Source organism: Protopterus annectens, chromosome 8.part0, assembly GCF_019279795.1.
Source record: "Protopterus annectens isolate FY-2018-M chromosome 8.part0, PAN1.0, whole genome shotgun sequence".
NCBI lineage: Eukaryota > Metazoa > Chordata > Ceratodontiformes > Protopteridae > Protopterus > Protopterus annectens.
The window spans coordinates 776109878-776114877 of record NC_056741.1 but is presented as its reverse complement, the minus strand read 5'-3'; the positions used below and the strand labels follow the sequence as shown (position 1 = coordinate 776114877).

General features: G+C 40.3%; 1 protein-coding gene across 1 annotated transcript in view; it reads right to left on the bottom strand.

The window, feature by feature from the left end:
- Positions 1–5000, bottom strand: part of CRB1 (crumbs cell polarity complex component 1) — an 856806-nt gene that overhangs the window by 118545 nt on the left and 733261 nt on the right. The window lies entirely within an intron of this gene.

The following is a 5000-nucleotide window of genomic DNA, read 5'->3' as shown; positions in this document are numbered from 1 at the left end:
CTAGATGATTGCTACTGTTGAAGTGACACCCCAACCCTACATGCAAAAACAGGAAAAAGAGGTTGTGGATGGATGGATGGATGGATGGATGGATAGACGGATGGATGGATGGATGGATGGATGGATGGATGGATGGATGGAGAGATCTATGAATCCTACACATCTCAATAGTCAGTGCCCAAAACAGGTTGTTTCAACAGGAGTTCTCCTTTCCAGCTGCTTATCCTAAGACATCCACTCTTTACAGGCAGCTATGAACATCCCCACCTCTCTCATGCAATCCTATAGCATCTTGGTTGAAATATTGCATTCTTTTAAAGAGTTATACATTAAATATTTTCCACACTACCCTCTTAGATATCGGTCCCTCAAACATTCTGAAGGCTGTAGGGCCCAAAGTTCAGGGTTTTGACCCTAAGCTTGATCTTTGCATTTCTTACAACTAGTCAAAAGCCTAGTGTTGCACACAGTTCACCTGCTCTTTCCTTCCTATCTAGCTTACCTCCCATCCAGGGGTATGTTGCATTATATATCCTTACAGCAGCATACCTGGCAATCATAGGTTCATAAATTAGTACTAGGCCAACTGCCCTTGTGGGCCATTTTAAGCCTCGTCAGTTACCCCATGTGAGAAGCAAACCCTGCACTTTGCGTCTGTAAGGTAAACACCTTATCCATTATGCCAATCCTTAGCCAATAGCAAGTCACTGTTCAATGAGCTATCAGTCAATAGTAATCTCCACCCCTCTTGGTGTACTTAATCCTTGCCCTCCTGGTATGTTCTTACTTAGTTCAACTAATGCCCTCAGAATTTTGGCTATTTAAAAATACATAAATCTATAGCAATGTGAGGAGAAGCACACACCTTACAATGACATAATTTAATTTCTTAGATTATCTATATAGTAAACCATATTTCTATCTTCAAAGTTTATTGCAGAGGATTAAGGCTATGAGTCACTACCGAGTTTTACCATGGACTCCCGAGTTTGACCATCAGTGTCTGTTTGGCTAGTGTGTGTGTGATCCTGAGCAACTTAATTGATCAGGCCATGCAACTGTGTCAGTCTGAAAGGAGGCACTTTTCCTAGTAGGTTTACTCAGTTTAATAAATGAATATCAAATCTTAATTCAAATATTTCAGTGCAAGAAAGTTTTAAATTGCCTTAAAATGTCCATTGAAGACACATTTATTGCTCAATGTATTTTTCCATGTGAGAACACATTAACTAGGTGGAGAGACAGGTTCATTATCCATTGCCTCCCCTTACTCTGGAACAGACTCCCCCTGCATATCAAGTAAAGTTATTCCTTGTCATCCTTCAAACATAGCGTAAATTACTTCATCTGTGCCCGTAAATTTGCCCCTGGATTTGCAGGCACTATCTTCCTTGCAAAAGACAGTACACCCTGAAAGTAGGTGCTGGCAAAGTATGCACAACCTCTGGTCAAACTTTTCTTGTAGGTCCTATCATCATGTGATCCATCCATCCATCCATCCATCCATCCATCCATCCATCCATCCATCCATCCATCCATCCATCCAGGACATATATCCTAATTTAGGATACTTGTAATTATCATAGACATTCATCCTTGCCAATACACTATATAAAAGTGAAAAGTAGAATACCAAAACAGGTCAATATAACTTTCATCACACTAGATAATTGACACAGACATGTTTAACATTCATTCATCACTTGCCAAAAGCTTCAGCATCTACTTTCAGAATTGCCCATCTGGATAAAAAATCTCATCCCTCGCTAACCTTTCATTATCCACTCCTCAAAAACTCTTGAAATTTTACAAGCCCACCCAAACTCAGAAAGAAAACTGGCACTTCAATACAGAATTGGATGACCCCCCACTGCTGATTCTGTTATACCATAATTCATAAAAATAGCAGCACAATCCATCTGTTCTCCTATTACATTTCTAATCAAGCAATGTGTGCTTCAGAAATACCACCTCAAACAGCTCAACAACAGAGGATCTCTATACTTAAAAATAAAACTTCCACTACTCTGTTCACATTTTTGTTAATAATCTTACAACTTGATAGCCTTTAAAAAGTTTGTTTATCATTTTCCCACAAGAATTTTGTAACCTTCTATATATACCACACTGGTTTTTAAAACTGGTTAGCAAACTCCTTTCTTTATTATAGTAAAAAGTCAGTTCCAAAGTCTCGGTAGCCATTATATAATGCATTTGCTCCTTCTTTTAGTGCTATTATTAATGATGTTTAGTAAGAGATGATCTAAGTGTTTGGATTGCATGTCATTTACTTTAGACAGACTTTTAAACCTGACTGGGTCATGTGATACCTTGAAAGCAAGACAGAGATGAACGTTCATGAATCTAAATGCTTCGGAAAATATGACAGTTCCTGTGACCAAACTGCATAAGTTTTATTTTATAACCCAATGATTTTCATTGTTGGAAATCTCTGCCACTTTTCTACATGAGTTGTAGACTTAGCTTTGAAGAGATATATGGTTGCACTGTATTCAGAAATAGGAAAAATTAGTAAGATTTATAACCATATAATACCTTTTCTGTTTTGACTAGACATAACTTAGAGTATAATCTAGGTTCACCCATAATTTTTTCAGTTCACTATGGACACATGTCTATATTTATTTGCTGGACATCTCTAACCATTGAGCCTTGTACCTATCTGCTCTACTGAGTAATTTATTTCTCCTCCCTTGTCTAAATGTTGCATCCTGCATCACCTTATGAGAGAGGTCTCTTTTCCATACTTGAACATCTCATGGAAGACAAAAATTATAGCCTAGTACTGGGGACAAGGGGGCTGAGAGTTAGGTGTCATGAACTGGGACTAGCAGGTGTTCAGATCTTTTCCATTGTTATCCTAAGCACTCTCCTATATATTAATGTTACCACTTCACTAATTTCCTTCACCAGTGCAGGTGTGTACTTCTGCACATTTGAGAGTGAAACTATCATGCATACATGGCTTGGCTAACATGTAACACTTGCTCCTGGTCCATCTCACCATATACCATGCATTTTTTTCAGTGGGAGGTGGCAGCATTGCAACTCAATGGACTAACACTCTATCCACCATCTCTTGCTGACTCCTGCAGCAACAAAAGCTAAATTCATTATCTACTGTTACTCCTACTGCTTGAAACTGGCAGCCTTTCATTAGTGGCTGCCAGCCTCTCTTGTATTCAGATTAATCATCTTTGTTTCTAGATTTTGCTATGCTTAATCTTGGGTGTTTAGAGATAAGCCACTGCTGTTTCATCATGTACTAATTATGTAACTCTTATTACAACTGCTTTTGTTTTACAGAAGTTATGGCTATACTTCTAAAACAGGTGTCTCTGTGACCTAATTAACAAGGATATAGGGAATCTCCAAACTCTGGATCTCACACAGTTTGGTTTTGTGAAGGGTAGATCATGCTTGCACAACTTGATCGACTTCTGTGAGTCAGTCACCAGAGCTGTGCATGAAGGGAAGGTGGTTCATACAGCCCACCTTGATCTGGCCAAGGCCTTTGATACCATTCCCCACTCAGGAATCATAGAAAAACTCACTAAGCTAGGCATCAATCCCTGTATCACTAGGTGGGTTGTAAACTGGCTCACAGATAGAACCCACAGTGTGAAAGTAGCTGACTCCAAGTCAGACTGCAGACCATTCATGAGTGGAGTCCCACAGGGTTCAGTCCTGGGTCCTCTCCTGTTTGGTATCTACTTCTCTGAAGTCTAGGCCAACATGAAGGGACTCTGTCTGACAAAGTACGCAGATGATTGCAAGTTGAGAGCTATTATTAACTCCCCATTGACATTGACATCCTACAAAAAGGCCTCAATGACATCAACAACTGGTGTCAGAACCATGGCCTTAAGCTCAATGCCAAAAAATGTGTTGTCATCCCCCTTGGGAAAAACCTGGTTCCCTTGAGTTACCACATTGATGGTAGTCCACTGAACACAGAAGGTGTTATAAGAGATCTGGGAGCACAGGTTGACAGCAACCTCTCTTTTGACCACCATGTTGCTACTGTGGTCAGAAAGTCCTTCGATGTGGCACATCTCATTACTAAGGGTTTTGCATCCAGGAAGAAAGAGGTCATTGTCTCCCTCTACTCTTACCTCATTAGGCCAATCATAGAGTACAATGACCCATTTAGCATGCACCTCATTAGACACCTGCAAGAACTGGAGAGGCCGCAAAAGTACCTCACAAAGAGGATCCTAGGCCTTAAACACTTGTTTTTTATGGACAGACTCAAACTCCAACTATTCTCTGTTTCATATCACCTACTTAGAGGCAATCTCTGCTTGACTTACAAAGCCATGTCTGACCCAGCTCTGTTAGAAATGCTGCATCTAAAGAAATCCCAATCCCTCTGCACCACATGCTCCAGAGACCTCAACCTCATTACCACAATCAACAGAACTTGCTGGAGGGACAGGTTCATAACCCAGAGACTGCCCATGCTATGGAATAGACTTCCTATATATGTCAAGCAGAGCACCTCACTGGCCCTCTTCAAGAGAAATCTTGAGTGGATGGGAAATAGAAAATTCCCCCCAGGGATCACCCCAGTGGTCCTGCTCGATAGAGATACTAGGAACTAAGGTCGGGTGGCACGATGCCAGGGTAATCCTATGGGCTAGGCTTGTAAAGGCTCCAGGGCCATTAGCCTAGTACACACCTATGAACCTATGAAGTACCAAGGTTGTAGTCATCTGAATGTTTAGTGATTCCAAGTTCCTTTCCTACCATTATATATCTCACATACATTTTTCTGCATTCTATTATTTAACCATTGTTTGACTGACATAATGTGTCCATTTACATTTACATGCTGAACTTATCAACATTACCTTCATGTGGAGCTGTGTTGAAGCCCTTAGTAAAACAGAAGTATAGTGTATATACAACAGAGCTTTCTTGCACTGCTGCTGTAACCACCTCAAAAAGACACCTGTTTTAGAAGACACAATCTTCTT